At 38.5% G+C, this 20,183-nt stretch overlaps 1 protein-coding gene across 21 annotated transcripts in view; it reads right to left on the reverse strand.

Annotated features, from left to right (window-relative positions):
* MAP4K4 (mitogen-activated protein kinase kinase kinase kinase 4) overlaps positions 1-20,183 on the reverse strand; it is a 279,292-nt gene that overhangs the window by 113,489 nt on the left and 145,620 nt on the right. The gene's annotated exons all lie outside the window — the stretch shown is intronic.

Genomic DNA, 20,183 nt, shown 5'->3' on the forward strand with positions numbered 1-20,183 from the left:
TGAGAGGTGGCTGCAGACAGGGGCTCCCCAAGCAGGCGGGAGCCTGGATCCATTGTGGAAGGTCTGTGCATAAACCCCCTGAGGGAACTGGGCCTGAGAGGCAGCCCTGCCCCGACCTGACCATCTGAACTTAATTCTCACACTGAATAGCAGCCCTGCCCCCGCCAAAAGCCCTAAGGCAGGAAGCAGCATTTGAATCTCAGTCCCCAAACGCTGGCTGGGAGGACCAGGAGGTGAGGTGGGTGTGAGGAAAATATTCAGAGGTCAAGCCACTGGCTGGGGAGAATGCCCAGAAAAGGGAAAAGAAATAAAACTACTGAAGGGTACTTTCTTGGAGAAAAGACACCTCCTCCCTTCCTTTCTGATGAGGAAGAACAATGCTTACCATCAGGCAAAGACACAGAAATCAAGGATTCTGTGTCCCAGCCCACCCAATGGGCTCAGGCCATGGAAGAGCTCAAAAAGAATTTTGAAAATCAAGTTAGAGAGGTGGAGGAAAAACTGGGAAGAGAAATGAGAGGGATGAAAGAGAAGCATGAAAAGCAGATCAGCTCCCTGCTAAAGGAGAACCAAAAAAATGTTGAAGAAATTAACACCTTGAAAACTAGCCTAACTCAATTGGCAAAAGAGGTTCAAAAGGCCAATGAGGAGAAGAATGCTTTCAAAAGCAGAATTAGCCAAATGGAAAAGGAGATTCAAAAGCTCACTGAAGAAAATAGATCTTTCAAAACTGGAATGGTACAGATGGATGCTAAGGACTTTATGAGAAAGACAGATATCACAGAACATAGCGTGCAGATTCGAAAAATGGAAGATAATGTGAAATATCTTATTGGAAAGACAACTGACCTGGAAAATAGAATCAGGAGAGACAGTGTAAAAATTCTGGGACTACCTGAAAACCATGATCAAAAGAAGAGCCTAGACATCATCTTCCATGAAATTATCAAGGAAAACTGCCCTGAGATTCTAGAACCAGAGGGCAAAATAAATATTCAAGGAATCCACAGAACACCGCATGAAAGAGATCCAAAAAGAGAAACTCCTAGGAACATTGTGGCCAAATTCCAGAACTCCCAGGTGAAAGAGAAAATATTGCAAGCAGCTAGAAAGAAACAATTCAAGTATTGTGGAAATACAATCAGGATAACACAAGATCTAGCACCCTCTACATTAAGGGATCGAAGGGCATGGAATAGGATATTCCAGAAGTCAAAGGAACTAGGACTAAAACCAAGAATCACCTACCCAGCAAAACTGAGTATAATACTTCAGGAGAAAAAATGGTCTTTCAATGAAATAGAGGATTTTCAAATTTTCTTGATGAAAAGACCAGAGCTGGAAAGAAAATTTGACTTTCTAACACAAGAATGAAGAGAACCATGAAAAGGCGAACAGCAAAGAGAAGTCATAAGGGACTTACTAAAGTTGAACTGTTTACATTCCTACATGGAAAGACAATATTTGTAACTCTTAAAACATTTCAGTATCTGGGTACTGGGTGGGAGTACACACACGCACACATACATAGAGACAGAGTGCACAGAGTGAATTGAAGAGGATGGGATCATATCTTAAAAAAAAAAATGAAATCAAGCAGTGAGAGAGAAATATTGGGAGGAGAAAGGGAGAAGTTGAATGGGGCAAATTATCTCTCATAAAAGAGGCAAGCAAAAGACTTATTAGTGGAGGGATAAAGAGGGGAGGCAAGAGAAAAACATGAGGTCTATCTCATCACATTCCACTAAAGGAAAGAATAAAATGCACACTCATTTTGATAGGAAAACCTATCTCATAATACAGGAGAGTGGGGGACAGGGGCACAAGCAGGGTGGGGGGGAGGATGGAGGGGAGGGCATGGGGAGGAGAATGCAATCCGAGGTCGACACTCATGGGGAGGGAAAGGATCATAAGAGAATAGAAGTAATGGGGGTGAGGATAGGATGGAGGGAAATATAATTAGTCCTATACAACACAACTAGTATGGAAATCATTTGCAAAACTACACAGATTTGGCCTATATTGAATTGCTTGCCTTCCAAAGGGAAGGGGTGTGGAGGAGGGAGCTAAAGAAGTTGGAACTCAAAGTGTTAGGATCAAAAGTAATGTTCTTACCACTGGGAAATAAGAAATACAGGGTAAGGGGTCAAGAAAGCTATCTGGCCCTACAGGACAAAAGAGAAGACGGAGACAAGGGCAGGGAGGAAGGATAGAGGAGAGAGCAGAATGGTCAGAGGGGCAATTAGAATGCTCGGGTTTGGGGGGGGGGAGGGGATAAAAGGGGAGAAAATTTGTAACCCAAAATTTTGTGAAAATAAATGTTAAAAGTTATATTAAAAAAAAAAAAAAAGAAAAGAAAGAAAAAGCAAACAGGATGGAAACAGGCAAGCAGCATATTCGTGTCAGGGCCTCATAATAGCCCTGTGTCAATTCATTGCTAAGAAACTATAATTTTGTTGAAATCTTAAAAGTATGGGAGTAGGGGCGGAGCCAAGATGGCGGAGTGAAAGCAACGACTCACCTAAGCTCCTGGACAAATTCCTCTGGATACCTCTGAAAGGAGAATCTGACCAAACTTTGGAGGTGCGGAATCCAGTGGGTGACAGACTTTGACGGATTCGGAGCCCAGGTTAGACTGGAAGGTCCACGGGAAGGATCTGTTCCACAGGGGTGAGCCCCCAGCACACAGCGCAGCGTGGTCAGCGCAGTGGGGCGGAAGGGACGTGAGAAGCCTGAGAGCAGCGGGCGGAACCAGCAGAGCAGGAGACCAGCCAAACCGAGCCGGTGAGAGCCGCTGAGAGCCAGATATCAGCGCAGCAGCCCCTGAGACCCTCAGCCTGAAGATTAAACTTCGGTAAGTCACCTACTTGAACTTCCGGGAGCCAGGATGGCGGAGTGATCAGTAAATGCTCTCTCTTCCCCCCTGATGACCATGAAAGAACCATAAAATATTTCCCCAGAAAAATTCTGGATCAGCGGGAACAGCAGAAGGGGGCAAATAGTCTCATAACACCAGAGGCTAGGAAAATAGCAAAGGGGGATTTTTTCCTACTGTGGTGGAGGCAATCCGGAAGGACAGAGGACCCAGAGCAGAGAAAATTCACACTGAGACCCAGGCAAGCCTCAGCGCCGGGAGAGCAGCCCCAGGAGGGGTGGGAACACGCATTAGCATCTAGGTGTGCCTCAGCCCTCCAGGGGAAAAGAGAAGACAATAGGAAAGCTGGGATCACCATCCCCAGAGCTTGCCTTTGCCTCAGTACAGCTGAGGAGATCTCCTGTGACCAGATCACCCCTCCCACACACTTAACAAGCTAACCCCAGGGTTGGTCTGGGAAACAAAAAACAAAAACCTGCTTTTAGCTTTTTCACACATCAGCTCAACACAAAGTTCTATACCTTCTGACTGAAAGAACCAGAAGCTACAACACTCAGCCAACATCATGAATAGGAAAAAGCAGAAGGGAGAAAAAACCATAGAATCTTTCTATGGGGATAAGGACCAAAACACAAACACCAAAGAGACTGTACTTCCATCTGAAACTTCAGAAGGGACTATGAACCTCTTGCAAGCACAACTAGCTTTCCTGGAACAGCTGAAGAAGGAAATAGAACAAAACCTGGCCAATGATTTTAAAATTATAAAAAAAGAATTCACTGATGAGAACATCACTTTGAAAAGGAAAATTGAACAAATGGAAAAGGAAGTTCAAAAGTTAACTGGAGAAAATAATTCCCTAAAAGGAAGAGTTAATCAAACAGAAAAGGAAACCCAAAATCTAATTGGGAAAATTGATCAAATGAAAAAGGAAACACAAAACCTAACTGGGAAAATTGGTCGAATGGAAAAGGAAGTACAAAAATTAAATGAAGAAAATAGCTCCTTAAAGGGAAAAATTGGTCAGATGGAAAAGGAGACGCAAAAGTTAACTGAAGAAAACAACAAGATGAAGATTAGAATTGGGCAAGTAGAAACTAACGACTCAATGAGGCAACAAGAATCAGTCAAACAAAATCTAAAGAATGAAAAGATAGAAGAAAATGTAAAATATTTAATTGGAAAAACAACTGACCTGGAAAATAGATCCAGGAGAGAAAATTTAAGAATTATTGGCCTGCCAGAAACCCATGATGAAGAAAAGAGTCTGGACAATATCTTCCAGGAAATCATCAAGGAAAACTGCCCAGAAGTACTAGACTCAGAGGGCAAAATAGTCATCGAAAGAATCCACCGTAGCCCTCCCGAAAGGGATCCCAAACTCAAAACCCCAAGAAATATCATGGCCAAATTCCAGAGCTATCAAGTGAAGGAGAAAATACTACAAGCAGCCAGAAAGAAACAATTCAAATATCAAGGACATACAGTCAGGATCACACAGGACCTTGCAGCTTCTATATCAAAAGATCGAAAGAATTGGAACCCAATATTCCGTAAGGCAAAGGAGTTGGGACTTCAACCAAGGATCAACTACCCAGCAAAGTTCAGCATAACATTTCAGGCAAGGAGAAAGTCATTCAACAAAATAAAGGATTTCCAGAGCTTCCTGACCAAAATGCCAGAACTCAATAGACAATTTGATCTTCAAATGCAGGTCTCAAGAGAATCATAAAAAGGTAAACAGGGGGGAAAAACAAAAACAAAAACTTATTCCTCAATTAGGGCAAACTGTTTACCTCCCTATAAGGGAAGATGATACCTGTTAATCTTGAGAACTGTGCAGCTATTATGAAAAAAGGGATATACATAGAGGGAATGGGTATAAAGTAAATGATGTCATGTCAAAAATATGATTTAAGTATGAGAAGGGATTGTAATTGGAGCTGTGAAAAGGAGGAAGCAGAAAATGGCAAATTACATCACAGGAAGAAGTACAAAACTATAGTAGAGGGAAGGAGGGGAGGGAGATGAGCATTGTTTGAGAGGTACTCTCATCTGATTTGTTTAAAGGAGGGAACAATAATCTTAAGTAGATAATCCTAAGTAGCTCTATAGGTAGTAGGAGGGGAAGGGGGAAGAAAGGGGAGGGAGGCTAAAAGGGAGGGAAGAAGCAATAAGAGTAAAGGGAACTAAAAGGGAGGGGGGCTAAAAGAAGGAGGAGAAGGCTGCAGGAGGAGGGGGTGAAAAGTGAATACTATTGAGGAGGGGAAGGGAGACAGGAGAGCTAAAAGCACAAATGGTGGGAAAGAGGATGGAGGGAAATACACAGATTGTAATCATAACTGTGAATGTGAATGGAATGAATTCTCCCATAAAATGGAGATGGATAGCAGAATGGATTAAAAGCCATAATCCAACAATATGCTGCTTACAAGAAACACATTTGAAACGGGGGGATACACATAGGATAAAGGTCAAAGGATGGAGCAGATTATATTGTGCTTCAGCTCATGTAAGAAAGGCAGGAGTAGCAATCCTAATCTCAGACAAAGCAAAAGCAGAAATAGATCTAATCAAAAGGGATAAGGATGGAAACTATATCCTGCTAAAAGGCACCATAGACAATGAAGCAATATCATTACTAAACATGTATGCTCCAAGTGGTATAGCATCCAGATTCTTAGAGGAGAGGTTGGGGAAGTTGAAGGAAGAAATTGACAGCAAAACTATACTAGTGGGGGACCTCAACCTCCCCCTCTCTGAACTTGATAAATCTAACCTCAAAATAAACAAGAAAGAGGTTAAGGAGGTAAATAAAACTCTGGATAAGGTAGATATGATAGATCTTTGGAGAAAACTGAATGGGAATAGAAAGGAATATACCTTTTTCTCAGCGGTACATGGAACATTTACAAAAATTGACCATGTACTAGGACATAAAAATCTCACAATCCAGTGCAGAAAGGTAGAGATAATCAATGCATCCTTCTCAGATCATAATGCATTAAAAATTACATGTAATAAAAGGCCATGGAAAGAGAAACCAAAAATCAATTGGAAACTAAATAATCTACTCCTAAAGAAGGGTTGGGTTAAAGAAGAAATCATAGAAACAATAAACAATTTCATTCAAGAGAATGACAATAGTGAGACAACATACCAAATCTTATGGGATACTGCAAAAGCAGTTATTAGGGGAAGTTTTATATCTTTGAATGCTTACATAAATGAAATAGAGAAAGAGGAGATCAATGACTTGGGCTTGCAGTTGAAAAAGCTAGAAAAAGAACAAATTGAAAATCCCCAAGTAAATACCAAATTAGAAATACTGAAAACCAAAGGAGAGATGAATAAAATTGAAATTAAGAAAACTATTGAATTGATAAATAAAACCAATAGTTGGTTTTATGAAAAAACTAATAAAATTGATAAACCTCTGGTCAATCTGATTAAAAAAAAGAAAGAAGAAAATCAAATTACTAATATTAAAAATGAAAGGGGTGAACTCACCTCCAATGAGGAGGAAATTAAAACAATAATTAGAAACTACTTTGCCCAACTTTACGCCCACAAATTCGATAATCTAAACGAGATGGATGAATATTTTAAAAAACACAAATTGCCCAGATTAACAGAGGAGGAAGTTGAATACCTAAACAACCCCATCTCAGAAAAAGAAATTGAACAAGCCATCAATGAACTCCCTAGGAAAAAATCTTCAGGGCCAGATGGATTCACAAGTGCATTCTATCAAACATTTAAAGAACAGTTAATTCCAATACTATATAGACTATTTTTGAAAATTGGGGAAGAAGGAGTCCTCCCAAATTCTTTCTATGATACAAATATGGTTTTGATACCCAAACCAGGAAGAGACAAAACAGAGAAAGAAAATTATAGACCAATTTCCCTAATGAATATAGATGCAAAATTTTAAATAAGATTTTAGCAAAACGAATACAGCATCTTATCACGAGATTAATACATTATGATCAGGTAGGATTCATACCAGGATTACAGGGCTGGTTCAATATTAGGAAAACTATTAGCATTATCGATCACATCAACAACAAAGCTAACAAAAACCACATGATTATCTCAATAGATGCAGAAAAAGCTTTTGACAAAATACAACACCCATTCCTACTAAACACACTGGAGAACGTAGGAATAAAGGGAACTTTCCATAAAATAATAATCAGTACCTATCTAAAACCTTCAGCAAGCATTATATGCAATGGGGATAAGCTACATGCATTCCCAATAGGATCAGGGATGAAACAAGGATGTCCATTATCACCACTATTATTCAATATGGTATTAGAAATGTTAGCTGTAGCAATTAGACAAGATAAAGATATTGAAGGAATAAGAATAGCCAAAGAAGAAACTAAGTTATCACTCTTTGCAGATGATATGATGATTTACTTAGAGAATCCCAGAGATTCAAGTAAAAAATTACTTGAAATAATAAACAACTTTGGCAAAGTTGCAGGTTACAAAATAAACCCACACAAATCTTCTGCATTCCTATATATTAGCAACAAAGTCCAAAAGCAAGAGATAGAAAGAGAAATCCCATTTAAAGCTAGGGTAGACAGTGTAAAATACTTAGGAGTTTACCTGCCAAAACAAACCCAGGGATTATATGAACACAATTACAAGACACTTTTTGCACAAATAAAGTCCGATTTAAGTAAGTGGAAAAACATTAGTTGCTCATGGGTAGGCTGTGTGCTAATATAATAAAAATGACAATTCTACCTAAATTAATTTACTTATTTAGTGCCATACCAATTAAACTATCAGACAATTATTTTCTAGAGCTGGATAAAATAATATCAAAATTCATTTGGAAAAACAAAAGGTCCAGAATATCAAAGGGACTAATGAAAAGAAATGCTTCGGAAGGTGGCCTAGCGCTACCAGACCTCAAATTGTACTATAAAGCAGCAGTTATCAAAACTACTTGGTATTGGCTAAGAAACAGAGAGGTAGACAAGTGGAATAGACTTGGCACTCAAGACGCAGTAGGCAAGGAATATAGCAACCTTCTGTTTGATAAACCCAAGGATCCCAGCTTCTGGGATAAGAACTCACTGTTTGACAAAAATTGCTGGGAAAACTGGATAACAGTGTGGCGGAAATTAGGCATAGACCCATACCTGACACCGTACACAAGAATAAAGTCCAAATGGGTACATCATTTAGGTATAAAGATTGATACCATGAATAAACTGGAGAAGCAAGGAATAGTGTATTTATCAGATTTATGGAGAAGGGAAGAATTTTTTACTAAAGAAGAGATAGAAAGCATTATGAAATGCAAAATGGATAATTTTGATTACATTAAACTGAGAAGTTTTTGCACAACCAAACCCAATGCAACCAAAATCCGGAGGGATGTAGTAAATTGGGAAAGAATTTTTACAGCTAAGCTCAGGGATAAAGGCCTAATTTCTAGAATATATAGAGAACTGACTCAAATGTATAATCATACAAGTCATTTCCCAATTGATAAATGGTCAAAGGATATGAACAGGCAATTTTTGGAAGAAGAAATTAAAGATATCTATAATCATATGAAAAAATGCTCTAAATCACTGTTGATTAGAGAGATGCAAATCAAAACAACTCTGAGATACCACATCACACCTATAAGATTGGCAAACATGACAGAACAAGAAAATGATAAATGCTGGAGAGAACGTGGGAGAGTTGGAACACTAATTCATTGCTGGTGGAGCTACGAGCGCATCCAACCATTCTGGAGAGCAATTTGGAACTATGCCCAAAGGGCTACAAAAATGTGCATACCCTTTGACCCAGCAATATCGCTACTAGGACTGTATCCCTAAGAGATCATAAAAATGGGAAAGGGTCCCACATGTACAAAAATATTTATAGCAGCACTCTTTGTAGTTGCCAAAAACTGGAAGTCAAGGGGATGTCCATCAATTGGGGAATGGCTGAATAAATTATGGTATATGAATGTAATGGAGTACTATTGTGCCATAAGAAATGATGAGCAAGAAGACTTCAGAGAGGCCTGGAAGGACTTATATGACCTGATGCTGAGTGAAAGGAGCAGAACCAGGAGAACTTTGTGCACAGCAACGACCACAGTGTGCAAGAGTTTTTTCTGGTAGACTTGGAATTTTGTAATAACACAAGAACTTCTTAAAAAAAAAATAATAAAAGCCCAATGGTGGTTCTCTAAGGCAAAATGCCTTCCACTATCAGAGAAGGAAATATGGAAGTCATTCACAGAATGTAGCAGATCATGTGTGTGTATGTGTATGTGTTTGTGTATCATGTTTTGATTTGTTAAATGATTTCTTTCATTTATTTTAGTCTGACTACATAGCATGACTATAGTGAAAATGTACTCAATAGGAAAGTATATGTAGAACCTATACAGAATTGTATGCAGTCGTGGGGAGGGAGGGGGGTAGTGGGGGGTAGGTGTGGGGAGGATAAAATCTCAATTGTATGGCAGTGATTGTTAAACATTAAAAAATAATTTAAAAAAAAAAAGTATGAAAAGGGGAATTAGGGCCTCTTCTGAAAGAACTAAGATAGATACTTCTGCTATACTGGTGAAGGGGTATCACAGAAGGGGGCTCTTAGATTAACTCAAACTCTTAAGTATTCAACTAGTATCTGTAAAGCATTTAATATGCCTTAGGCATGGTCCTAGGTTACTGGGGACATAAAGATGAAATAAGACATAGATTCTGCCTCAAGAAGCTTACAATATAATTTTTTATTAATTTATTTCTTTTCTGTTTTCTACAATCACTTCCATAAATCTTAGATTTTTCTCCCCTTTTCCCTCTCCCTCCCCATGCAATTTTATATGGTTTCCATACATACATTGCTATTAAGCACATTTTCACATTAGTTATGTTGCATAGAGGAGTTAAAATGACTAGGGGAAACCATGAGAAAAAACAAGCTGAAACAAAACACAATACAAGAGAAAATATTCTGCTTCATTCTGCGTTCCAATTCCATACTTTCTTCTCTGGATGTGGATGGCATTTTGCCTTAAGAGTCCTTTGGGAATGTTTTAGGTCCTTGCATTGCTGTGAAGGGCTAAGTCTACCAGAACAATTCCTTGCACACTGTGTTCTCCTGGTTCTGCTCACTTCATTCAGCATCAGTTCGTATAAGTCCTTTCATACAATATAATTTAAAAAGAGAATGACAGAGGCAGAGAAGGGGGGAAGAGACAGAAACAGAGAGAATACTAATACAAGACAGAAAAAGTCAAGTTCAAGGAAGTGGTCCAAACAGGAGAAATTTGAGAAGTTACTTCCAGCTGGGAAAATCATGTAAAAAGTGGCAATAGAATCTATCTAGGAAAAAAAAAAAAGGTGAGGGGAGAGACAGAGGGAGGAGGGTGGGGTTGGTAGACCATATGAATAAAGGGATGGAGAGGGCAGCACAAGGCAGGATACCAATAGTGGGTGGCAAAGAGTCTAGTTTGATTAAAGCAAATCATGTCAATAGGAGTATTATGAAAAGAACTGGAAAGGGAAGTGAGAGATCATAGTGCATACTGAATACCAGACTAAGGAGTTTAATCAGAAGGTTACAAATCACAGCCTTATATAGTAAATTTAAATAAGGTGAGAAAGTCCAACCAGTCATCACTGATTAGGAAAGATCTTGTCAAACAAAAGCAGCTCTGAAAGCTATTTTACTATTTCCTGAGCCTCCTTGGATAAAGAGTCTTATTAACAATAGACTGATTTCCTTCATGGCATATGCTGGATGATGGACCAATGTTGTGCCCAGTTTCAATCATCAGACTTCATTAAGTGAAAAGAGCAAAGTCCCTGAGTGATTTTGTACCAGGTGCCTTTAAAAGGCCAACAAGGCTAATTTCAAATCCAGGAAGTGGCATCTGTAATGAGTTCCTTATTGAATCTAACATAAACACAGGCAGACACACTCCTAACTAGATGCTTCCCAATCTGTCAGGTTGGTTGCCACAGAACACAGCTGGGGTAGGACAATGGAGAAAAGAAGAATTCAGGTGTAGTCATCCTATGTGGGAAGGTAGATACCTAATGGATAACTCTCTGTGTTTGGAAAATGTCTAGACAGACAAGGCGGAAAACTAGGCTTCTAATCTATCTACTGAAGGAAAGGTCCTCTCACTATAGCAACACCAGAGTATTATCATCATAGCCTGATTACAAAAAAGGAATTAACAAGACAGGTTTTAGAGACAGATTTGGATCTATCAGTCAGACTATGGAAAATGGAAAGAAAAATCATAGCTGGTGACTAAAGTGTTGGGGGAAGAATTAGAGAATGATTCTACTCTAACTAAACTCTAGATAATGCTACTTTTTTAGATGATGGATACTTTTTCCAATTTCCCCTCGTGTGTGTGTGCGTGTGTGTGTGTGTGTGTGTGTGTGTATGTGTGTGTGTTTTCTCTTGCATCATGGTTAATTTGGAAATATATTGTTAATGACTTCATGTATCGCTTGTCTTCTCAAGGGACATAAGGGGGTTGATGGAGAAGGGTGGGAGATAATTTGGAACTCAAAAAGGTTTTTTTAAGTTTTTAGATGTAATTGGGACATATTTAATGAAACAAATTTTAAAATAAAAATAAAACTGCAATTTTATATTTTAAAGATTAAAAATTATTATATAATTTCATGTAAATTATATATCATTATAATAAAAAATACTAATGAAAGAGTAAAGATAAAATTATATCTCTATCTGACATGTTCACAAGCTAAATACTTATATAAAGTATTAAGCATATATTCCCAAAAATTTTGCAAAAATTAAAAAACCCCAGTAAAATCACCTTATGATACTTGTGGGGCCTGGACCACGACACACATGAAATAGGCATTGTTACTACTGGCTTTTCTTTCTTTCTTTTATTTATTTATTTAACTTTCAACATTCATTTCCACAAAATTTTGGGTTCCAAATTTTCTCCCCCCTTGTCCCCTCCCCCCACCCCAAAACACCAAGCATTCCAATTGCCCCCAACACCAATCTGCTCTCTCCTCTATCATCCCTCTCTGCCCTTGTCTCCATCCTCTCCTCTATCCTGTAGGGCCAAATAACTTTCTATACCCCTTTACCTGTATTTCTTATTTCCTAGTGGCAAGAACAGTACTCGACAGTTGTTCCTAAAACTTTGAGTTCCAACTTCTTTTCCTCCCTCCCTGCCCTCCCCCTCCCTTTGGAAGGCAAGCAATTCAATACAGGCCAAATCTGTGTAGTTTTGCAAATGATTTCCATAATAGTCATGTTGTATAAGACTAACTATATTTCCCTCCATCCTATCCTGCCCCCAATTACCTCTGTTCTCTCTTTTGATCCTGTCCCTTCCCCTGAGTGTCCACCTCAAATTGCTCCCTCCTCCCCATGCCCTCCCTTCCATCATCCCCCCCACTTTCCTGTATTGTAAGATAGGTTTTCATACCAAAATGAGTGTGCTTTTTATTCCTTCCTTTAGTGGAATGTGATGAGAGTAAACGTCATGTTTTTCTCTCACCTCCCCTCTTTATCCCTCCTCTAATAAGTCTTTTGCTTGCCTCTTTTATGAGAGATAATTTGCCCCATTCCATTTCACCCTTTCTCCTCCCATATATTTCTCTCTCATTGCTTGATTTCGTTTTTTTAAAATATGATCCCATCCTCTTCAATTCACTCTGTCTCTATGTGTGTGCACGTGTGCATATGTGTGTGTGTGTGTATGTGTAATCCCACCCAGTACCCAGATACTGAATAGTTTCAAGAGTTACAAATATTGTCTTTCCATGTAGGAATGTAAACAGTTCAACTTTTATAAGTCCCTTATGACTTCTCTTTGCTGTTTACCTTTTCATGCTTCTCTTCATTCTTGTGTCTGAAAGTCAAATTTTCTTTTCAGCTCTAGTCTTTTCATCAAGAATGCTTGAAAGTCCTCTATTTCATTGAAAGACCAATTTTTCCCCTGAAGTATTATGCTCAGTTTTGCTGGGTAGGTGATTCTTGGTTTTAGTTCTAGTTCCTTTGACAGCTGGAATATCCTATTCCATGCCCTTCGATCCCTTAATGTAGAAGCTGCTAGATCTTCTGTTATCCTGATTGTATTTCCACAATTGTTTCTTTCTAGCTGCTTGCAATATTTTCTCCTTGACCTGGGAACTCTGGAATTTGGCCACAATGTTCCTAGGAGTTTCTCTTTTTGGATCTCTTTCAGGCAGTGTTCTGTGGATTCCTTGAATACTTATTTTGCCCTCTGGTTCTAGAATCTCAGGGCAGTTTTCCTTGATAATTTCATTTAAGATGATGTCTAGGCTCTTTTTTTGATCATGGCTTTCAGGTAGCCCCCTAATTTTTAAACTGTCTCTCCTGGATCTATTTTCCAGGTCAGTTGTTTTTCCAATGAGATATTTCACATTATCTTCCATTTTTTCATTCTTTTGGTTTTGTTTTGTGATTACTTGGTTTCTCATAAAGTCATTAGCCTCCATCTGTTCCATTCTAATTTTGAAAGAACTATTTTCTTCAGTGAGCTTTTGAACCTCCTTTTCCATTTGGCTAATTATACTTTTGAAAGCATTCTTCTCCTCATTGGCTTTTTGAACCTCTTTTGCCAATTGAGTTAGCCTATTTTTCAGGGTGTTATTTTCTTCAGCATTTTTTTGGGTCTCCTTTAGCAGGGTGTTTACTTGTTTTTCGTGCTTCACTTGCATGTCTCTCATTGCTCTTCCCAGTTTTTCCTCCACCTCTCTAACCTGATTTTCAAAATCCTTTTTGAGCTCTTCCATGGCCTGAGCCCATTGGGTGGGCTGGGATACAGAAGCCTTGACTTCTGTGTCTTTCCCTGATGGTAAGCATTGTTCTTCCTCATCAGAAAGGAAGGGAGGAAATACCTGTTCACCAAGAAAGTAACCTTCTATAGTCTTATTTTTTTTCCCTTTTCTGGGCATTTTCCCTGCCAGTGACTTGACTTCTGAATATTCTCTTCACACCCACTTGGCCTCCGGGTCCTCCCAGCCAGGGCTTGGGGTCTGAGATTCAAATGCTGCTTCCCAGCCTCAGGGCTTTGGCGGGGGCGGGGCTGCTATTCAGTGTGAGATCAAGTTCAGGTGCTCAGGTGGGGGTAGGGCCACCTCATGGGCTCAGTTCCCTCAGGGGATTTATGCAGAGACCTTCAACAATGGATCCAGGCTCCTGCCTGCTTGGGGAGCCCTGGTCTGCTCCCACCTCTACCGCTGCCTCCCAAGCGGGCCTGAGTTATGGGGGCACCCCACTCCCCTCTCTACCCGCCAAAGAGACCCTCTCACCGACCCTTGTCACCTGTGGGTGGAGGGACCCGTGCTGCCACTGGAGATTCCATCCCTGAAGTCTGCTAGGATCTGCTCCTCTCGGTGCCGCGTGGCCAAGGCAGGGCTGTGCTCAGCTCTGCGTCCACAGCGCGACAGACCTTTTGCGAGAGGTTTGCAGGCTCTCTGGAACAGAAATCTTCTCTGCTCCATTGTTCTGTGGCTTCTGCTGCTTCAGAATTTGTTGGCAGTTCTTTTTTACAGATATTTTATGGGCTGTGGGTTCAGAGCTAGCGTATGTGCATCTTTCTACTCCGCCATCTTGGCTCCGCCCCCTACTACTGGCTTTTCTGCCAAATTGTTTGGTATTGGAGGATGGGGAGTGGAGGTGAGGACACATGATGACATAAGTTAATTTCTGATGTTCACAATCCATTTAATTGCAATTTCTATAACAATGAACCACACTATTAGGCAGCTTGGTGCATGATAAAGAGAACAGACCTGTCAGAGAGGAAACTGTTACAAGAAAAATAAAAACGCACAACATATGTATGGTTTAATGGCATATTTGTAATATCCCTGTAATACCAAGGTGAAGGCTGCTGAGATGAAAAACTTAACACTCAATTTGCCAGTTTCCTATTCTTATTTCAGGATCATTCCACTCTGGTCAACCCACTCCACTAGCAGTTCATTATAAAGGTAGTAAAGAAATAAAAGATCTTGCCACAGGGGACTCTCCTCACCTCTTCTTCCTCAACTTAGTTTTGGAATGTTTTTCCATTGAAGTTCCTGATTACTAAAACATTTCCACTGAGGCATAAACTTTAAAGAATTATGTATAGACTCACCACTTCCAATGATAGGACCATGGCAAACTAGTAAAATAGGCAGTTAATTCAACTAAGCCAAACTACACAGGCTGGCTAATTTATGCCACAATTTATACTTAGTTCTTACTGAGAGATTTAAAACTGGAAAACAGTCACTGAAATTAAATTCAGAAAGAGTGGGCTGTGCTAAGAAGTACTTATTTCAATACTGAACTGCAGCAGCCATGACAACTCATGCTGTCTATTTTAAAACACTTCCTTTTCTCTCTGCTCTCTTGTATTACCTCACCACACAGAAAAGGGAAGTCACTACTATAAAGGATGGCTTTAAAATGAAATGGTTCAAGTGAAATCAATCTTTAGCAACATATCCTAAGCTTTAAAAAATGGGATAGGATTCGGATGACATTAAATAATAATAATAAACAGCGACCATTTCTGTAGTGTTTTAAAGTTAGCAAAGTACCTCACAAATATTAATTCATCTGATCCTCAAAACCTGGGAGGTAGGTGCTAGTATTATTTATTATTTAATATTTTTATTTATTATTATAAATATATTATATTTACATTATATTATAAATATAAATAAATTCTACTTATTATTATTGTTTACAGAGCTTGAGAGATTGGTTGAGTTGCCCATTACTACACAACTATTAACTGTCTGATGCCAGATTTTAACTCAGATTTTCCTGATTCTTGACACAATTGATAAGGGGAGAGGAAGAGAAGGGAATAAGCATTTAGTAAGTGCCTATCATATGCCATGCACTGTAGTAAGTGCTTTATAAATAGTATTCATTTGATCCTTGATAGAATATTGGACCTGGAGTGAGGAAAATCTGAGTTCAAATAAATCCAGGCTCAGTCATTTTCTAGCTGTATAATCCCAGGCAAGTCACCAAATCCTTGTCTGCCGGGGTTTCCTCAATGTAAAATGAGGATAATAATAGCACCTACAGACCAGAGTTACTGGAAAGATCAAATAAGTTAATATTTATAAAGTGCTTAGTACAGTGCCTATATAGTACACAGCAAAAGCTTAATAAATGTTTTCTTCTTCATCCACTGTTCTGGCTGATTATAGCTTTCTCTGTTCACTAAACAAATTTCTCATTTCCTTTTTTTTAAACAAAATTCACTACAATGAAAACACACATACACACACATACACACACACACACACACACACACACACACACACACACACACTAACCAAGGAAGATGGGAGTGGTTGCTATTGGTGATCCAGCTGTGGTTTTAGTTTCAATATTGTTTAGTAAAGTAAATGGACAGGAAAGAAAGTGCCTTCCTCTTCAGTAACAGTAACTGAGCAGTTACCAAGTGGCTCTAAAGATCACAGGAAGACTGAGGTTTATTCAGATCCAAGGGGAAAAAAAAATTTTACTTCATCTGTAGGAAAATGGCAAGGTCTAGCATTTCAAAAGGCAAAGATAAAATGCATTTTTAAAAATATTTTGACTGGCTCTTCTATTGTCTGTATCAATTTTTTTAAAAACTATATGCTTATCTCAGGAACTATGACCAAACATGACAATTAATATATGTAAAGTATTTGCCAAATCTCAAAGAACTATAGAAATGCCAGCTATTGTTACGTAGATAAAATAAAATATAAAGAAAAAGATAGGAAGGTTTAAAATCTGTGAAACTTCATGCATTTTTGATGCCATGGAGGAACAGGATTTTTTCTTTTGTTCTTGGAGGGGAAAATCTGGGAAAATGTAGAAATAGCTATAGCATGTTTTATTTCACAATTTAAAAACTTATTTGAGAACTTCAAAAGACCCATCATTTAATCCAAGACTCTTAATTAACCTTAGCAGAACATATAGATGGCATCAATAGGCAGAGTTTACCAAACAGAAGGAACATCTAAGTCCCCTAGCCTACAGGCTAGAAGGATGGGACAAATCTCCTTAGATGTAATTTATTAAGGAAAAACTTGGATTCAAAAGCCCAGGTACAGGATGGAGGACTGACTAGACCACACCAGGTGTCAATTTTGCTTGACCACAGGTCATGGGGAAAAAGAGAATCTGAACTGGAAGGGACACAAGTGGTCATGTGGTCCAATCATACTCACCGAAGAATTTCTTCCACTCCATCCCCAACAAGTAGACACCTCCCCTGTGTTTAAAGATTTCTCCCAGAACCACGAGCTCTTGAGGCACACTGTTACTTTCTGAGACAGCTCGTAACTGTTAGGCAGCCTTTTACTGAACCAAAATTCACTTTTTCTATAATTTCCCCTCATTGTTTCTAGCTCTGCCCTCTTGGGCCATATGGAACAAGTCTAATAATCCCTTTCCTACATGGCAGCTCTTTTAATATTCAAAACAGTTCTCATATTCTAAGTATTCTCTTCTCCAAGGTAAGCATCCTGTTCACATTCCCCTCAGCATACTTCATCTTATCAATTGTCTTTCATAAAACACAGCCCCCAAACTAAATACGGCACTGTACATGGCCTGAAAGTATAATAAAATTGGCACCTCTCTGGTCACAAAGCTTTTTAATTCAAGCTTTTCAGGGTTCCATTTCACAACATTCACTCAGATCAAGTCATGTGAATACTTCTCCTAACACAAAATCTGCAGGGAGTCATCCAACTGGATTGAAAATCATCCAACTGGTCTTTTTTAAATGATTACTCACATCGTATGGACAAAGTATAGTACATTTTCACGGGAAGAGAGAACTGCTATCAGGAAAACTGAATTCAAATCCCTCTACTTGTAAATAAACCGTTTGCCAATGAGTCACAAGTCATTTATCTGGGTCTCATTTTCCTCATTTACAAAAGGGGGATAAGAATATTCCCAAGCACCCATCTCAAAGCAGAACGCTTGTGAAATATGCAGTCAATGTAAATATTACTATTATTGTGGCTCATTAAGTAGTTCCTCTTGAAGAAGTCAAAAATACATCAAAAATCTACAGGAAAAGTCCCCATTATCCCTTTATGCGTCATCCAATTTTGTATCTGAGGCTTATCCTAAATAAAATGTAATTCCTAACAAGTCAAAAGATTAAAAAAGGAGGATAAAATGATCAAGAGAATGCATTTTCTAATGATATTAATCTAGCTAATAAATATCTTCTAATCTATCCCATTCTCTTACTTCTTGAAATATTTTGGACCAGCCTGCGTACAAGATAAAAAAAAATTCTGGGTTTCTAATTTCAATTCAAGAGAAATATGCAAATTTAAAATGATAATTAGTAAGAAGATGAAGTCCTGGGGCAACTAACACTTTCGCCAAAGTGTGAATGTGTTAAGTAAGAAACTGGCATTGCAAAGAACTATGTGTTCTTTGTAGACTGTAGAAAAGTTTCTGAAACGTGATCTCTCTCTCTCTCTCTCTCTCTCTCTCTCTCTCTCTCTCTCTCTCTCTCTCTCTCTCTCTCACACACACACACACACACACACACAGAAAAGAAAAAAAACATCAAAACACTACACTAATGTTTGCACATGATTTCTTGCCATAATTCCTATCTAATATTCTGCTCTGAGCAGTATACTGCAAGACAATGCCTCTCCCATGGGGAAAAGAAATGGCATCCTTCAAATTTTTATTTGTGTTTTTTTTTTTTTGATATTGCTAAATAGATAAGAACTTGAGTTTACAAACCAAAGTGGACATTTTTCCTTTACGGGCACATAGAAAAACATCTCTATTATGTTAAAAAGACTCAGCATTTTTTACAGCCTAGTAATACTGAGGAAAGACCTAACAAGAGGTTTCTAAATACTGAAAAGTTACTCTTTGTCCAACTCAATGTGGGCTCCCATTGTAACAGCTTCCTTACAAAAGGAAGCACCCTAGGATCAGCTTTATAAAAATCATCTACCCCCATTCTTGCCATTCAACCATACTACTGTAAAATGTCTTTGCTCCAAAGGTCTGCTGGGCATCAGCACAGGAAAGGAGGTAGTAAGGTAGAAAAGAAAAACAAAGTAATGAATTTGGAGTTCAGAGACAAGGACAGGAGGTGAGAAGATTATTTCCATTTTAGAAAAGATAAGAAATGTCAAAATGATCTGTTTTAACATGGTGACTTTACAACTCCTCACCAAAGATTAAACTTGTCCTTAAGGTTTATTAGGCTTTTCACAAAGTCTTCTGATAAATAAGGGAAACACCAACAACATTAAAAAAATCATTATCTCAACAGAGGCGGAAAAAAACCTTTTGGCAAAAGGAACAAATTTTAAGTGTCAATTTGGCGGATGAAAATTTTGGAACTGATTGATTTTAACTCATCCCAGAAAGCTTCGCTGAGAAAGAATGATTGTGAAAAATATGTGAAGAATGTGTTAAGGTTAAACTGACAGCCAAAATTACGAAAGTAGAAAAGGGAAGAGCTTACGTTTAAAGATTAGCGATTTGGTCATTTCTGTAGGTCCCAGAGCACTTAATAATTTAAGCAGCTAGGTGGAGCAAAGTAATTTACCCTTTGTCTCAGTTTCTTCAACTATAAAATGGGGATGATAATAGCACCTGCCTCCCAGGGTTGTTGTAAGGATTAAATGAGAATATTTCTAAAGCATTTAGCACAATGCCAAGCACACAGTAACTGCTTAATATGCTGATTTACAAACGAGACTACAATAAATACTTTTTTCTAATATATTAATGCTATCTTGGAAATTTTTTCCCCTCAAAATACTATAAAATCTCCTCTTCTCCTAAAATTCCCCTACTCCAAATGAGCATTCCCACCCTCAGCAACTTTTAAACTTTATCTAGGCTAAACACTGAATACTCCAACAACATACATTCTAAACAAGAATGAACCATGACATATTAAAACACTGCAGTCTTTTTTTTTTTAATAATCTAAAAACAACCTCACAATGTATTCAAGGTGTAAAAGAGTAACATGACTGATTTTTTTTAAGCCAACATAGCAAATTACCATGCTGAGACTACTCAAAATATTTTTAGGATTGCTTTCAAGAGCTTGGATCAACAAGTAGCTGGATGCCTATGATTTCCAAGGCACTGTGTGTACCATGGCTGGCACTGAAGAGATGACTATAAAGAATCAGGAATCTGTTTTACCATCTTTGAAGATGCTTACAGACCTAGTTGAGGAAACCAGACACATGAAAAGTTATGCAACAAAAAGCTATAAACA

Source organism: Notamacropus eugenii, chromosome 6 (genome assembly GCF_028372415.1).
Source record: "Notamacropus eugenii isolate mMacEug1 chromosome 6, mMacEug1.pri_v2, whole genome shotgun sequence".
Lineage (NCBI taxonomy): Eukaryota > Metazoa > Chordata > Mammalia > Diprotodontia > Macropodidae > Notamacropus > Notamacropus eugenii.